The following is a 17,952-nucleotide window of genomic DNA, read 5'->3' as shown; positions in this document are numbered from 1 at the left end:
AAGTTTTTCCCCATCCCCTATGTACATTTTCAGTTTGTCAACTGCCTAAATAATAAACCGTTTATTATTATTTATTATTATGAATGAATGTCTTTGAGGAGACATAACCACTCTGGAGCTCCCTGCCTGCTTCTGTCACGCCACACTCCCCATGAATGAATGTCTTTGAGGAGACATAACCACTCTGGAGCTGCCTGCCTGCTTCTGTCACGCCACACTCCCCATGAATGAATGTCTTTGAGGAGACATAACCACTCTGGAGCTGCCTGCCTGCTTCTGTCACGCCACACTCCCCATGAATGAATGTCTTTGAGGAGACATAACCACTCTGGAGCTCCCTGCCTGCTTCTGTCACGCCACACTCCCCATGAATGAATGTCTTTGAGGAGACATAACCACTCTGGAGCTGCCTGCCTGCTTCTGTCACGCCACACTCCCCATGAATGAATGTCTTTGAGGAGATATGTTTCAAGACACATCATACAATTCTGGATTATATTTTCAATAATTTTCTTAAGGGACTGGCACATGAATGGGCCTTTGTTTCTGCCTTTGTTGCTCTTCACCAGTGCCCATCTTACAAAAAAAAAAAAATAAATAAATAAAAAATAAAATAAAATAAAATAAAATAAATAAATAAATAAAAATCTTGAACTACTTGATTATAAAAAAACACTTCTTATGAACACTAACATTTATGTTCTCCAGACTGTAAGGAAACGGATGTGTTATTCGTGAAAGCGTATCAGACAACGTGTCCTTGGATACACTCAGATGATTTTTTGATTCCTTGGCAATGAAAACGCAAAAATTTTACATCTTATAAACTTTAAATCCTCTTGTGTTATCCAGCTTATAATGAAACACATGCCTTATCACTGCTAACATACAACACGTGTTACTGTCACACTGCTTCACACAGACGATAAAAAAAAATAAAATAAATAAATAAATAAATAAAATAGTAAAATCCTCTATCTTATGAACTTTAACTCCTGGTGTGTGATCCAGTTTATAATGAAACAGAAGCATCATTACTGTCAACATACAAGCACACGTGTCACTACCTTCACACAGATGATAAAATAAAAACAAACAAACATCGTAAAATCCAACATCCTACACACAGTAAAACCTCTTATGGCATCACATTATAATTGAACCTCCACGGTGTTGCTGGAAACGTACACAAACACGTGTCCTTCACCGCCCTCTCTTTTGTACCTCGGTCGCTTCTCGCCTAGGAGGTTCAATAAAGACTCCTCTCTCAGCGCTGGTCGCCTCATGGTCAGCCAGGAATGAACGAACACTCGCGCACCACAACTTGTGGAATCAATCTACATATGGAATACTACTTTCCTTTTTCCTTTGCATCGTCTCAGCTTCAATACATTCCCACGTGGGCATAAAGAGAAGGTAAATAATGATTGTAATGTTGCTGTGGATTCTGTTGCAGTTCCGTGAATTTGTCCAGCTGCATCCAGTGTGCCTTGCCACAGGTTTCATTTAGTTACTTTTTTATTTTATTTTATTTTTTTCTCTTCTTTCTCTTCCTTATTATTATTTTTTTTTCCATCATACCCTACTCTGCCATTCTCTGAGCTTCTCTTCATATGTTTTTATCTCTTCTCATATAATATTTCTGCTAATTGTTAGAAGTTTCTTTACTTTTTTATTTTTTTTTTATTTTTTTCCTCCTCTTTCTCCTACTTATTCTTTTCTTCCTCCCACACTATCTCTTTATACTTTTAACTTCTCTTTATACTCTTTTCTTTCTTCCTCAAGTAACACTTCTACCAATAACACGCCACGGTCTAACCTATTCCACATAACTACCCAAATATGTTCTCCTCTATCCTAATTAATTATCTAGCCATTGTTTCTTTCGTTCCACTTAATTCACAAGTAACTGTCCAAATATTAAATTACCATGTTCTCCTTTATCCCATCTAATTAACTGACCATCCTCTTGTATCCCATCTAACTACCCACTCACTGTCTCTTCTATCCTAACTACTTTCTCCTCTGTTTCATGTAATTAGGTAAAGTCTCCTTTCCTAACTACTTTCTCCTCTGTTTCATATAACTAGGTAAAGTCTCCTTTATCTCACCTTTCTTACAAGCAACTTTCTTTTTTTTTCGAATTCAGTTACCTAGTATTTCTCCTCTCTTCCACTTCAATGGATAATATCTTTCCTATCCCAACTAATTTACTAGCTATAGTCTCCTCCATCCAGCTAGTCTCCTCTATTCACTCTACTTAACCACACTCAATAATTAGCCACTCTCCTTCACCCGACTACTCGTAAACAAACAGGCCACGGTCTGCTCTATCCCTCCCAATCCAATCTTTACACCATCAAATCAACCATCTTGCCAAGAATTAAGATACCCGCCCCTCCCTATTTTTACAGCCCAGTAAAATTCATGACGGTAATCCCTACCCTCTCTAATTATCGGTCTTTTTGTCACCATTCCCAGTTTTATGAAGGGCGAGGCGCGTTGAGATGGGCGAAGCATCCGACCATAAGGGATTGAATTCAAGGGGTAAATATTGGCTAAGCTGTACCCTGGGAGACTTGATTATACCGATTGTGTGCTGAGTGCATTGGGTTTTTGATGTAGTGTTGTGAAAAGAGTTTTGTATTGCTGGTTGTGGTGGGTAGTGGTGGTGGTAGTGGTTGTTCTAGTAGTAGTAGTAGTAGTAGTAGTAGTAGTAGTAGTAGTAGTTGTAGTAGTAGTAGTGTGGTAAAACTGATGTATGTTTCATTTTTTTTTTCTACTGTACAATGAATAAATTATTTTTACTGTGTGTGTGTGTGTGTGTGTGTGTGTGTGTGTGTGTGTGTGTGTGTGTGTGTGTGTGTGTGTGTGTGTGTGTGTGAGGCACTCTCTCTCTCTCTCTCTCTCTCTCTCTCTCTCTCTCTCTCTCTCTCTCTCTCTCTCTCTCTCTCTCTCTCTCTCTCTCTCTCTCTCTCTCTCTCTCTTCTTCCTTTCCATTATTCGAATATCCTTTACAAATAACTAGTCATATATTTACGTAAAATTAGCCCAAGAAGTGGTGTCAAATTGTAGATCTCTGGGACAGAATACTATTATCAGAAAACTTCCTCCATGAACAGCAGTGTTTGGAATGCTAGCGAAAGGTGACTGTAGCGATGAAAAGGTTTAATGCAATTGTACAAATAAAGTTCTGGACAATATTCCTATTCTCTCTTTCCTTTGCCCTTGGAAGCAATTCTTAAGTGTTCTGAATGGAGACGTAGGGGGTAAAGGGAATAAAGGTCAGGAAATGACCACTTTATTCCTGACTAGTAATTTCGTAAGAAGGACAATACTAACTACCTCTTCTCTCCTTCCTGTGTCCATGGAACCAATTCTTAACACTGTTCTGAATGAAGATGTGAGTGGTAAAGGCAACACAGGTCAGGAAATGACAGCTTTGTTCCTGACTAGTAATTTCTTAATGGCTTCCTCAGAGGACTACAGAAGAAGAGCATAAATAAAAGTCTTTCTTCTCATGCCTTGTTCCCTTCACCTCCTGCCTCCTGTTTGTCACAGTGTCCTCACTAGTGTTCTCAACATCAACAATGACTGACTGTACCTATGAAAAGTTGTTGAAAGAGTAAGTTATCTAACTATATACCTTTGGAGTGTTGCTTTGACACACGTAATGGATTCTGATTGTGTATGAGAATGTGGTATATTGGTAAGGCAAGAGATATTGCGTGCAGGGACTGACACATTGCGACCTGAGATTGTGATGTAAAGTAAAATATTAAAAAGTAAAAAAAAAAGTTGGAAAGAGAGGAAGAGAAGTAGGGAAAAGAACCTAAGTAAAGAAGGAAAATATATAAGAAAAAAAGGGGAAAAAAATTATTAAATACTGACAGAAAAGAGAGGGCGCGAGCGCGCGAGCGATCGAGCGAGCGAGCGAGCGAGAGAGAGAGAGAGAGAGAGAGAGAGAGAGAGAGAGAGAGAGAGAGAGAGAGAGAGAGAGAGAGAGAGAGAGAGAGGAGAGGAGAGGAGAGGAGAGGAGAGGAAAGAGAAGAAAAGTGTAGAGAAGAAAAAAGTGAAGAGAAAAAAGTAAAGAGAAAAAAAAGAGAATAGAAGAGAAGAGAAGAGAAGAGAAGGGGAGAGGAGTTCTGTCCTCTCCTCTCATTAGGAGGTGTATCTTGACCGGGCAGGCTTGAAATGAGGGAAGAGACGAGAGCAGCAGAACAGAAAAGGAAGAAACTCTAATGAGAGAAAGGGGTGACTTTACTTATACAACTGCCGTTAACCTAAAAAATAAAGTGCACCTCATTCCCTCTTCGTCAAGACCACGCTGCCATGCATAGTGTACATCAAAACTTCCTTCTGTTGATTCACAAGTTATGGGTTGGCGGAGTGAACGTGCGAGTGGCAGTGTTTCTCTCCATCACATTCTCCTCTCCTGCTGCCACTGTTTGCTGTCTCGCTAATAATTCTGTCTTCCCTTCGACCCTTCCTCCTCCTACAAGTGTTCTTTTCAGACTTTAAACAGCTTCTTTCGTCTCTCTCTCTCTCTCTCTCTCTCTCTCTCTCTCTCTCTCTCTCTCTCTCTCTCTCTCTCTCTCTCTCTCTCAATTCTATACCCTTTAATATTTCCGTCGCATCCTCCACTCCATTTCTCATCTAATACACTCCACATCTTTAAATCTTCATAGACTAAACATTCACTGTAATCCACAGTGACGCAAAAACTTACACTTTATTACATCTACACATCTGTAATAACCTTTCATCATATTCTTTACTATCTCTGTGATGCTCCACACTCCACTCCACTCCCCACATGCACTCCACATCTCCGGTACACTCCACACTCCCTTCAATCCACACTATAGCAAAATTTTCCACGTCCAGACTAATTTTCCTCTTCGCTATCTCTTTAACGCATTCACTGTTACACTTTCTTCTTCCATTGCAATACAAAACAATTAACACTGCCAGATGTAATGCATGGAGTCTTTATGAGCATCTATAAGAAAAGAGGGAGGATAAAAAAGAACAGATTTGGCAATTTCTACCCAGTTTAAAGATTGACGTGGCTCCAAAACAAGTAAAGATGTTTCAGAGTCATTAGTAATTATGGAAACGTGTACCAAATTATAGTTAAATATAATTCATTCAGCTTCATACCAAAAACTATCTATCCTTCTCATCACTGCTTTCAGATTCTACTCTCTCTCTCCAGATTACACTAAAGCACAACTTCAAGCTTTAACTCATCACAGCACCCACATTCGCCTCCCTTCACCACCGCACCATCTCTTTTGTCAGGCCGCGCCCGCAGTTTTCCCATTTTTTTTTTTTTTATCACCATACACAAAACTATCGCTGCTTCTTATCTTCCATCTTCCTCTCTATCCTCCTATCTTCCTGCATCTCCTCTTCTCTCTTCCTCGCTATCCTTCTATCCTCGTCCTATACTCTTCTTCTTCCCCCATCCTCCTCCCTATCCTTCTCTCCTCTTCCCTATTTTTTCCCATTCTCCTCCCTATTTTTCTATCCTTCTCCTTTTCATCTTGTCCTGTCTCCTGTCATCCCATTATCTTCCCTATCCTTCTATCCTTCTCCCTATCCTCTTCCTCTCCTCCCCTATGCTCCTCTTCTCCCTATCTTATCCTATTCTACTCTTCTCTAATATCTTCCCTATCCTCCTCCCATCCCATTGTCCTCCCTTCTCCCACTCCACCTGCCTATCCTTCTATTCTGTCCTCCTCTCCTCCATATCCCACTACTAATGAACCCTGCACCTCCTCCCATCTGGCTCCTTCCGCAGCTCGTCACCTCATCCATACCCGTCAGTCTGGCTTCTCTCCTCCTCCTCACCTGACGCTGTATTATCCCTCCTACGTTCTCTCCTTCGGGAATTGACTGATCTCTCTCTCTCTCTCTCTCTCTCTCTCTCTCTCTCTCTCTCTCTCTCTCTCTCTCTCTCTCTTTCTCTCTCTCGTGTCTGATCTATACCGGGTGTACAAATGCTGTTATTTTTTTTATTTACATGGAAAATCAAATCAAATTCCATATCTCTCATATTTGCGGGCTGGAGAGAGAGAGAGAGAGAGAGAGAGAGAGAGAGAGAGAGAGAGAGAGAGAGAGAGAGAGAGAGAGAGAGAGGCACATACTCGTACTAGCTAGTTACAAAAATTACACACGTATGATTAACACACCAAAAAAAAAAAAAAAAGTAAATAAATAAATAAGTAAATAAAAAAAACAGACGTATATGATTACTGTATAGACACACACACACACACACACACACACACACACACACACACACACACACACACACACACACACATGCACGCACGCATGCACAAAAAAAAAACATACCTGCACATAGACGAAAAAACTGACGAATATGATTGGTAACTAAGCACGTACGAACGCACGCAGACACGAACACACGCACACACTCATCATTCCAAACACGGCCACACTCCCGCATCGTTAGCGCGCTGAGGTAATCAAGCAGAAGAGGGTTTCCTAAGCTTGTTAAAATCATGTGCAGACCTGTCAGTCTGGCTCCCCTCCTCCTCCTGCTTGAGAGAGAGAGAGAGAGAGAGAGAGAGAGAGAGAGAGAGAGAGAGAGAGAGAGAGAGAGAGAGAGAGAGAGAGAGAGATGGAGCAATTTTCCTCCCTCCCGCTGTGCCCTAAGCTACTCTCTCTCTCTCTCTCTCTCTCTCTCTCTCTCTCTCTCTCTCTCTCTCTCTCTCTCTCTCTCTCTCTCTCTCTCAATTCTATACCCTTTAATATTTCCGTCGCATCCTCCCGCTGTGCCCTAAGCTACTCTCTCTCTCTCTCTCTCTCTCTCTCTCTCTCTCTCTCTCTCTCTCTCTCTCTCTCTCTCTCTCTCTCTCAATTCTATACCCTTTAATATTTCCGTCGCATCCTCCACTCCATTTCTCATCTAATACACTCCACATCTTTAAATCTTCATAGACTAAACATTCACTCTCTCTCTCTCCCTCTTCAGTTTCTTGACATCTAACCCTGATAAATATCCTAACTTAACCTATCTTGAAGTAAGCTAATATTACCTCGCCTTGCCTTGCCTTGCATTGCCAATTATCTTCAGTCAACCGTCAATCTCACGATTGCTTCAGTGTCCCCTTCAGCTGAGTCAGTAGATTTATTTACTCGAGAGCTCGTTTTCTTCCAACCTGAATGAATGAAGTGGCTCCGCTTGCCTTCGCTTGGCTTGGCGCTCTCTCTCTCTCTCTCTCTCTCTCTCTCTCTCTCTCTCTCTCTCTCTCTCTCTCTGTGTGTGTGTGTGTGTGTGTGTGTGTGTGTGTGTGCGCTAGGCGATCGAATGTGTGGTTAGGTTAGGCTGTTCCTCTCTCCATATTAAGCGATCGAATGAGTGAGTGAGTAATAATTAGGTTAGGGTCGATATTTAGTGAACGGACATTTTTTTTTTATGCATAATTACATCTGAGTATTCTTTGTAAGTTTGTCCATTTCTCTCCCTGTCTCTCGGCATCTCTGTCTACCTTATCAAATTCTTCAAATCTCTCTTCTATTCAGAAAATCTCTCTCTCTCTCTCTCTCTCTCTCTCTCTCTCTCTCTCTCTCTCTCTCTCTCTCTCTCTCTCTCTCTCTCTCTCTTTCAGTGTGTGTGTGTGTTCCGGGACAGCGGTGAACTGAGTTTACCCGCAGGGCATTTATGTTTTCTAATCCCTCAGGTCAGGACAGGAATGAGAGCGGATCTTCCATCAGCAAGCGAGGCAAGAGAGGCGTCCTTTGCCTCGCTCAAGTGGGATCTGCGGGGCTCACTGCATTGCCTGAGCCACGCTACCCAAGCTCTGCCCCTCCCTCGCCTTGCTTCCCCCACCACTCAATGGTAGACACTCAGCAGTTGGCAGTGCACAGTCAATAGGGAACTTTACAGTATTGGGAATATTCATGAGTGGGGATAGGTGGAAATAATATTATGTAGATTTAGTTTATACGTTTGTATATTGACTGCCACGTTAAGTCTGATAAATTTTTGTAGCTTCACTTGTTTTAAGTAAGCTCTTAAGAGCCTATAAGGAATCTAGCACTATTTGTCATTTTCTTGGTTACCTACGTAATAACACACACACACACACACACACACACACACACACACACACACCAGAACACAAGAAAATAATCCAAACTCCAAGAAGCTATCTGATTAAAAACTTACGACCATTTGGCTATAAAAAAAAAATCATGACCAGTGGCTATAAGGACAAAAAAATTCAAACGACTAGTGATGAATAAAATAAACTTCATCTGAGTAAACCATCAAGACTGTGGCTTCAAAAACATCCGTAGCATCACTGAACTAACGATAATACCAGCATGGAAAACCACAATTGCTAAGAAGTAAGCTAAGATTGTGATGGGCAGAGAAAGAAAGGAAAAGATTATGGGTAATTTGAGATCTAGTAGTTCCTCTATGCGCAGATACAACAACAACAACAACAACAACAACAACTAAACACTTGCACGAAACAGTGACACTATTAAAATGAACATGAACAAGGAGACCAATTGAAATGTTGAGGCCAAGAGAAGGTTGACAAGTGGTGATTGGAGACGCTGCATCCTGTTTCCTACTAGTTTCTCAATGCACAAATAATAAACGTCGACTAAACAGATACGCAGAACACAGGGTGATCAGAAACACTGCAGCTTATTACCTTCCTTACTTCCTTTATGCGCAAGTAACAAGCAAGTAATGACTGAACAAATACGTAAAATATGGGTTGACCAAAAACACGCCAGGCTGTTAACCTTTCAGTTCCTCTATGCACAAATAATAAATAAACAAAACACATGCACACAAAATAGTGACTAGTACATTACCAACATCGACAGGAAGACACACCGATCAGAGCAGGGAGGGAATATGACGCCTTTAAGGAGACTGGGAGGCGATTCCAACACCCCGCGACTCTCCACGGCACAGTCTACACCGCCGCCCCGCAGTTCTCACGACCACTGCACACAGTAATGTTACGGATGCACAATTACCGGGGAAACTAACACACGGGCCGTCACCTTTACGTCACCACGAGATAATGGAGAGGCGACCAAAAACTGAATGAGTCTCTTCGTTCAGTTTACAGCACACGGTATTGCTACGGACGCACAAGTACTGAGGAAACTAGTACGCGGCCGCCCGCTGTCTTGTAACCACGCGGCAGTGGCGAGGCGAGCAGGACTAAGGCGGCTGAGAGTTACAGATCCAGTGTCTCAGTTCGAAGGTTCGTTGTTTCGAGTATTTTTCACGCAGCTGAGCCAAATGTCCACGGTCTCACAGTGCGGGAAATATCTATCGCACTCTTTAGTGTGTAGGAGAATACGTGAATTAAGGATGAGGTGTAATAATTATCAGATCTCCAGATCTCAATGGTCTTTATTGTCACTTGAGACTAACCCGCGCTGACTCGAGTCATACATTGAAGCGTTACGTTGCCAGATTCGCCACGGAACATTAATCCAAGACGTGTGTGTGTGTGTGTGTGTGTGTGTGTGACGGGGAGAGAGAGAGAGAGAGAGAGAGAGAGAGAGAGAGAGAGAGAGAGAGAACTGCATGATTTCTATTCGAATTTTTTCTTTATCTTTTATTTATTTTTTTTATCTATTATTTATCTATTTATTTATTGTTTGGGTGGGTATACACTCAGTGCCACCACCACCATCGCAATTTGTGGCGGTGTGTTTCAGTCACTGTCATCATAATCATCATCATAATTCTCCTCATCTTTCTTTTCCTCTTCTTCCTTTTCTTCCTCCTCGTTCTCCTTTTCCTCCTCTTCATCATCATCATATTCTCTTCCTCTTCCGCCTCATCATTAGAAATTTGTTCCTTTCCTCCTCTTCCTCCTCTTTCTCCTCCTCCTCTCTCTCTCATCTCCTCCTCACCATCATCACCATCATCATAATCTCCATCTTTCTCATCACAATCACCACAACCTTCACCTTCTCCTCCTCATCACCACCACCACCACCACCATCACAATCTATTTCTGATAATACTGCAGTACAAATGTCTTCCAATCATCCTATACGCATCATCATTTCTGTCTATTCCAGGTCACCCAAGCAACAGTTCTCTCTTCTCTCCAGCTCTAATGGTTCTGTCAGCACTGTCTTGTTTTACCATCCTTTCGTTGACATTCTGCTTTCCTAATTGTCTGTGTATCACTGGCTCCGCGCTTACTGTGCCCTGCGTATGTCAACTTACTTCATCAATGCACTATCACCATCAAGACACGGGGTCGGGATTCACTTAAATGGACATGCCGTGACTCTCTCTATATATGACGAAGACAGACGAGACCATGAACGAATACACCGGGTCAGTTTCACAGTCTCTTCGTAAGCTATTCAAACGAAACACTCCTCTTATTTGTTCGGAAGCTTACCAACTTAGGAAGCGTTTTTGGTTGATAGCTTACGAAAAGACTGTGGAATTGATCCTTTTGCCTTACCAGTTCCAGTTTTCGGTACTCTCCCAAACGAAAAGCAGTGGGCAAAGTTGATTGTGGAACCTGATGACGGCTAAAGCACTTTTGTTGGTTAGCTAGCAAGAGGAAAAAAGGGTGACTCTGGAACTGGCCTGTCAGCAATAAGGCGGTAGTTTGAAGGGTTAGACTGGATGGGGACGATAGGTGGAAATAGGTAGGTGTGTTTTGTACAGGGACCGCCACGTGCAGACCTGATGGCTTCTTACAACTTTCCCTATTTTCTTATGTTCTCATGTTCTTTTAAGGAGGAGGAGGAGAAGTGGTCAGACTTTCTCGCCTTTCACCTCCCTGGACTGCGTCTTCTGAGTGTCTGTAACCCTTTTCACCCTTTTGACACATCTTTTAATCACTAACCACTCCGAGACATATTTTCTTCTAAATTGCAAAATTTTTTAAAAATTTTTTTAATGCCTTCCCTTTCCTGTAGATGCTTATGAGAAGAACATACACTGTTTTCAGTGTTGTGAATTGTTGCATACCGCAGTGGAAGGGCAGCAGGGTGTTGCGTCATGGCCTTCCCACTTCCCAGTCTTCTTATCTTGACTGGTGCGAGGTCGTCACGGTGGCCTGTGCTTTTACTGACGGCATGGCGTATTTCTTCACTCATTACATGGTCTAGGTAATTAATATTCAGGATTTATGTTTATTACACCGGTGCGAACAAGACAAAAATTTTACGTTACACACTTTTGATAAAGAATAATTCGAATAGGTGAGAAATATTAAGGAATTTTTTCTATTACACCAATGAAAATAAATAGAAAAATAATTAAGTACATCCTTTTTCTTAGGAATAACATATTTTAGTCTATTTCTTTTCAATATATTTTAATCTTCCTTTCTGACATTATTTTTTTTCTTCGTTTCCAGAAAATAATCCCTCGATTTTTTTTACTCCTTAAGGCTTTAACTGAACGATTCCAAATAATTTCTTTATATATATATATATATATATATATATATATATATATATATATATATATATATATATATATATATATATATATATATATATATATATATATATATATATATATATATATATATATTTTTTTTTTTTTTTTTTTTTCATGTGTGTGTGTGTGTGTGTGTGTGTGTGTGTGTGTGTGTGTGTGTGTGTGTGTGTGTGTAAGTAAAGTTTATTACTTTATAATATTAATACAAGAATTACTGTAACATTTGCATTTTGTAGCAAAGAGTGTTGAGCCGTAGCTCGTGCAGACTTGCTTGAGTTGAGCCATTGTCACACAGAGAGCAATCACGCTTTGATGTGAATGATCGTTTGCAAAGATATACATAATCACACAGAAAAAGATATAAATTAACGTTAATTACATGCATACACATACATACACATTGTTACCATCAGGCGGGTGAAAGAAGTTGTTGTTGTGCAAGCGAGTTTGTCAATGAGGAAGGAAAGGAGCTGGCGGTGAGGGCGAGGACCAAGACGAGGCCTAAGTCAGCGAATGTCTTGTCCGGTCGGTGTTGAGATAATGTTGATGTAAGGAGATGAAGGATGCTTGCTGTGACATGAGGCTGAGATGAGGCCGCCCTTAACGCCGTCACTAATGGATGACGATGGACAGGGCAGGAAGCCAGGCACTAGCTGAGGACGACAGGGACACTTTGCTGAGGACACTCGTGCAGGGAGGACGTGTGTCGGTGCAGAGACAGAAGTAGATAGACCTACCTAGAGCACCTGTCAGAAAGGGCGTGCGCGTTACTTAACGATTACCCAAGACCCAAACACGTTTTGACCGAATTCAAGCGGATCCAACCGGATTCAATCGGACTCAATAAATGATTCGTATCATCGTGTAGGTCTGAATCAACTTTTGCCGCCTGCTGGCGGTAATACACACACACACACACACACACACACACACACACACACACACACACACACACACACACACACACACACAAGTTTACATATACACACACATACACACATACATATACTTACATATACACTTAAGCATACATACATACATACATATACACATACATATACATACACGTACATATGCACACATACATACATACATACATACATACATACATACATACATATATATATATATATATATATACATGAGTAATATAACTGGAACATTTGTGGGAAACAATAATAATTTCAACAAAATACTAATAGCATAATGACTTACAGAATTATACTTGTATTTAGATATAACACATTAGTAATAGTAATTAGTGACATTATCTACAGCAATAAATGAAGAAAAAGATTGAGTTACAATTGATATTATATATTTTATAAAGATAATAAATGTTCTTTTATTTCTTTTTAATATCTATATAGTTTTCCTTCTTTCATTTTTTTTTCTTATCCAGAGATAAGGTGTTAAATGTTCTTGGAACAAAACTAACAAAATTTTTTCTAAATAATTCAGTTCAGAATGTTGGACAAACTAAATCTATATTAATACTTTCAGTATGTTGAGTACTTTCTATGAACTTAAAAACAGTGTTTGGTCCTATAGTTTTGTAAATCAGTAAGGAGGTAAAAAAAAAATATATATATATGAATTGAGTGAAAATTAAGAATATTTAATGAAAAATAAATGTTGGCTGTCGAGTCATTTTTTTTTTTTTTCCTGAAATAAATACACCAAAAAAATTGATTATGAATTATAATTAGCTTTGAGAGAAATGCGTGGCATGTACTGGCCCAGATAGCCACACAACATGTTCCATCTTTTAAAGTTAATTTTTCATATTCATCTTTAAAGCTGTGAATGCTCCATGTGTGTGTGTGTGTGTGTGTGTGTGTGTGTGTGTGTGTGTGTGTGTGTGTGTGTGTGTGTGTGTGTGTGTGTGTGTGTGTGTGTGTGTGTGTGTGTGTGTGTGTGTTATGCTTATTACACATCTACATGACTTTATTTTTATTTATATTCAAGTTGGACAAAAAATGAGATTGTAACTTTTTGTATTACTTGTGTTTTTGTCAGTAAACAACAACGATGAAAACAGCAACAACAACAACAACAACAACAACAACAACAACAACAACTACTACTACTACTACTACTACTACTACTACTACTACTACTACTACTACTACTACTACTACTACTACTAGTACTATTACTACTACTACTACTACTACTACTACTATTACTACTACTACTACTACTCACATATCTATAGGTGTTAGCGTTGACCATACTGATGCGGTCTCCCTGAAGATTCTTGGCTCATTTCTCAACAACCTGAAGGCTTTCCTGGTGGCAGATTGTGCTGCATTACAATCAACACATCATCAACAATACCATAATTAATATTTTCATTAATTTTCAACTTCTTTTATATCACCAGATCTGTCACGTCACTAATTACTTTTTGTAATGTCATTATTCTATCAAGTACTTTCCAGCTCTTCTACATTTCCTCAACAGTTAAATATTTTCCAAGCCTCCTTTACTTTCCCTATTTATTTATCCACCTGTTTATTCCTGTCCTTGTATTTCCTCCATCCATGCTCCAACCCTCTGATTCTTCCCTTGTCCTCTTCCTCTTCCTCACACACTCCATCACTCCATCCTCTATCTGTTTCCACCTTGAATGTTCTAATTTTCTTTCTCTCATCTTGTCTCCTTCACATACTCCATCCTTCATTTATTTCCATCCTTGCATGTTTAAGTCTTCTTATTCCCTTCCTATCCTCTCCTTCACACACTCCATCACTCCATCCTTCATTTGTTTCCATCCTTACATATTCAAATTCTCTCATTCACCTTTTATCCCTTCCGTCACAGACTCCATCACTCCATCCTTGCCTGCTCTTATTCTCTTATTCTCTTCTCATCCTTTCCCTAACAAGTTCCAACACCCTTACACTTCAGTGGAGGTCAAACTCTCTAACCCATAGCTTTCAACACCCAGCCTGCACATTCCAAACACTGTCACACATCCCTCCTGCCTCCCAAACACTGTCACACATCCCTCCTGCCTCCCAAACACTGTCACACATCCCTCCTGCCTGATAGTAGAAGAAAAGGACAGGAAAGCGGAAGGTTTTTTTCCCCTCCCTCCGCTCCCTCCGGCATGAGCCGTACAGGAAAACAGGTCGGAAAGAAATACCTTACGGGGTTAGAGAAGAAAAAAAAAAAAAAAAACGAAAAAAATTTTACAATAAAGAAAGAAAATAGATGAAATGAAGTCCTCCCATTTCCTAAAGGCAAGGAAGTTAATGACTACCAAACAAACGGTGTTAGCCGCAGATTGCAGGCGATTTATCAAGATGGCTTTTAAAAATTTCAACGGTGTTGCAGTCTATCGCGTGTCGAGGAAGCCCATTCCAGGGATTTACTACTTGCTGGAAAAAAAAAAAAAAAATTTGATTCGTGAGAGTTGAAGGATTTCCCAACAATTTTGCAACCGTTTCCTCGCGTATAATTTGAAAAGAGTATCGTGAAATAGTTATTGCAGTCCATGTTATCAATGCCTTTGATGATTTCAAACACCTGTATTAAGTCGCCTCTTAGTCTCTTTGTGTTAATGGGAAAAGATTGAATTCTTTAAGACGCTCTTCGTATGGTTTGTTTGTTAGGCTTGGTATCATTTTTGTTACTCTACGCTGAACTCTTTCTAATTGATCAATGTCTTTCTGGTAGCAGGGGCGCCATGCTTGAACGCAATATTCCAAAAGGGGACGGACTAAAGAGTTATACAAAGTGAGGACTGTATCCTTAGATTCAAATTTGAATTTATATTCGAAAGATCTGCCGATTAAGCCAATTACTTTATTCACTTTCTTTACGACTTGTGAACATTGTTGGCTAAGTTTTAAGCTACTCGATATTGTCACTCCTAAATCAGTTTCGTTGTCAACGCTTTTAAGTTGGGTACCATTTAAAATATACTTTGCTTTCTCGTGTCTATACACTACGTGAAGCCCTTTGCACTCATCTGCCAGGTTTGTTTGCCCCCACTCTGTTAATTATCTAGATTTTTCTGCATTTCTATTACTTGTTCGTTAGAGTCTACGGAATTTGCAATTTCGGTGTCATCAGCAAACTTTGATATTATGCTAGTAACACCCTCATCTATGTCGTTGATATAAACAAGGAAGAGAACAGGTACGTAAGACTGATCCCTGTGGCACCCCGCTGGTTACGTTAGTCCATTTGGATGCTTTTCCATTTATTACTACTCTTTGTTTACGGTTGTTTAGTCATTTTCAGCCCATCGCAACACGTCGCCTTGGATACCCTGTGATTTTAGTTTAATCAGTAAACGTTTGTGGGGGACTTTGTCGAAGGCCTTTTAAAAAATCAAGATATATTATATTTACCGTTTTATTCTCGTCATACTGCTTCATAATATTATACAAGAAGTCTGAGAGGTTCGTCAAACAAGAGTGTTTGTTGCGGAAGCCGTGTTGAGTATTTTTAAGGAAGTTGTTTTATTCTTAGTGATTAACGAGTTTATCTCTTATTAGTGTTTCAAGCATTTTCAATACAACTGAGGTTAATTTTTTTTTTTTTTTTTATGTAGAATTGACACTGGCCAAGGGCAACAAAAATCCAATAAAAAAAGCCCACTGAGATGCCAGTCCCATAAAAGGGTCCAAAGCGATAGCCAAAAATTGAAGGAAATGTGTCTTTAAACCTCCCTCTTGAAGGAATTCAAGTCATACGAAGGTGGAAATACAAAAGCAGGCAGGGAGTTCCAGAGTTTACCAGAGAAAGGGATGAATGATTGAGAATACATTAGAGAGGTGGACAGAATAGGGGTGAGAAAATGAAGAAAGTCTTGTGCAGCGAGGCAGCGGGAGGAAGGGAGGCACGCAGTTAGTACGATCAGAAGAGTAGTTAGCATGAAAATAGTGGTAGAAGACAGCTAGAGATGCAACATTGCGGCGGTGAGAGAGAGGCTGAAGACAGTCAGTTAGAGGAGAGGAGTTGATGAGACGAAAAGCTTTTGATACCACCCTGTCTTGAAGAGCGGTATGAGTTAATTGGTTGGTAATTACATGGTAGAGATTTACTGTTTTTTTTTTTTTTCAATCGGAGTTAGTTAGCGAGATTCCACTCATCAGGCACTATACCGAACTGCAGGGATTTATTGAACAATATGGTTAGTGGTTTAACTAATTCGGATTTCGCTTGTGTTAAGATGCGGGGAGAGATTGTGTCAGGCCCGGGTGACTTGCTAACTTTAAATTTATCGATGCATTTTGACGCGTCACTTTGTGTCATACTGTTGCTGCATAACTGATAAACAATGTGGTGTAGTCGTGAGTCAAGTCACTGGTATATTTAAATGAGAGATCAGACCAGACCAGTATTCTAAAACGCTTTGCTCTCTCACCACGACTGTTTGCCAGAGCCACAGAGATGACCACCAGGATTCTTGACAGTGTTTCTCCTCGTAACAATGTACAAATCCAGTTAATCTGTCACTACAACTGTAAAAACACCTTCAAACAGCCGCTTGTAACTTCAAGTAGAGCCTTTGAAAAGTAGTGGAGGTGTTGTGCAGCCGCCCTCTCCTTATCTCCCTCCTTCTCCTCCTCCTTTTCTTCCTCCTCTTACTCCTGCTACCCCCAATAGCTTCCTACCCTCCCTCCCCCTCCACTTCCAACACACCCCTCACCAGATCAAAGGGAGAACCAGCACCCACGCCCCTCCCTCCCCCCTCGCCAGATGAGGTACCTGGTGTGGGGGCGAGGCGGTGGAGGGGTGGGGGTGCAGGTGAAAGCTCCAGGGTCACGTGATACTACAAGAGGTTGACGACTTGTTCGGCCACGCCAGCTCGAGGACTATCATTGTGTGTGTGTGTGTGTGTGTGTGTGTGTGTGTGTGTGGAGACTGACGGGTGAGTTTGCATGTGTCTGTCTTTTTTTTTTTTTTTTTATGTAGGAAGGACACTTGCCAAGGGCAACAAAAATCTAATAAAAAAATGCCCACTGAAATGCCAGTCCCATAAAAGGGTCAAAGCAGTGGTCAAAAATTGGTGGATAAGTGTCTTGAAACCTCCCTCTTCAAGGAATTCAAGTCATAGGAAGGTGGAAATACAGAAGCAGGCAAGGAGTTCCAGAGTTTACCAGAGAAAGGGATGAATGATTGAGAATACTGGTTAACTCTTGCGTTAGAGAGGTGGACAGAATAGGGGTGAGAGAAAGAAGAAAGTCTTGTGCAGCGAGGCCGCGGAAGGAGGGGAGGCATGCAATTAGCAAGATCAGAAGAGCAGTTAGCATGAAAATAGCGGTAGAAGACAGCTAGATATGCAACATTGCGGCGGTTAGAGAGAGGCTGAAGACAGTCAGTTAGAGGAGAGGAGTTGATGAGACGAAAAGCTTTTGATTCCACCTTGTCTAGAAGAGCAGTATGAGTGGAACCCCCCCAGACATGTGATGCATACTCCATACATGGACGGATAAGGCCCT

The 17,952-nt window shown here is 40.6% G+C and overlaps 1 protein-coding gene and 1 long non-coding RNA gene across 4 annotated transcripts in view; both read right to left on the bottom strand.

Moving 5' to 3' along the window:
- Nucleotides 1-9,221, bottom strand: part of LOC135097875 (uncharacterized) — a 73,195-nt gene extending 63,974 nt beyond the window's left edge. For 2 of the 3 annotated variants that reach the window (XR_010266281.1, XR_010266288.1), the window contains exon 1: nt 8,891-9,221. The gene's annotated coding sequence lies outside the window, so the exon portion shown is untranslated. Of the gene's footprint in view, nt 1-8,868 lie in introns of all 3 variants that reach the window. The other variant, XR_010266280.1, reaches the window with a different exon arrangement.
- A 2,535-nt stretch (nt 9,222-11,756) lies between these two features.
- LOC135097890 (uncharacterized) overlaps nt 11,757-17,952 on the bottom strand; it is a 10,796-nt gene continuing 4,600 nt past the window's right edge. The window contains exons 3-4 of the long non-coding RNA XR_010266312.1: nt 13,700-13,783; nt 11,757-12,237 (exon numbers count right to left, since the gene is read on the bottom strand). This is a non-coding gene — a long non-coding RNA (uncharacterized LOC135097890). The remainder of the gene's footprint in view (nt 12,238-13,699; nt 13,784-17,952) is intronic.

The sequence above is a fragment of the Scylla paramamosain genome, unplaced genomic scaffold (assembly GCF_035594125.1).
Source record: "Scylla paramamosain isolate STU-SP2022 unplaced genomic scaffold, ASM3559412v1 Contig35, whole genome shotgun sequence".
Lineage (NCBI taxonomy): Eukaryota > Metazoa > Arthropoda > Malacostraca > Decapoda > Portunidae > Scylla > Scylla paramamosain.
This window is presented reverse-complemented; position numbering and strand designations above follow the sequence as displayed.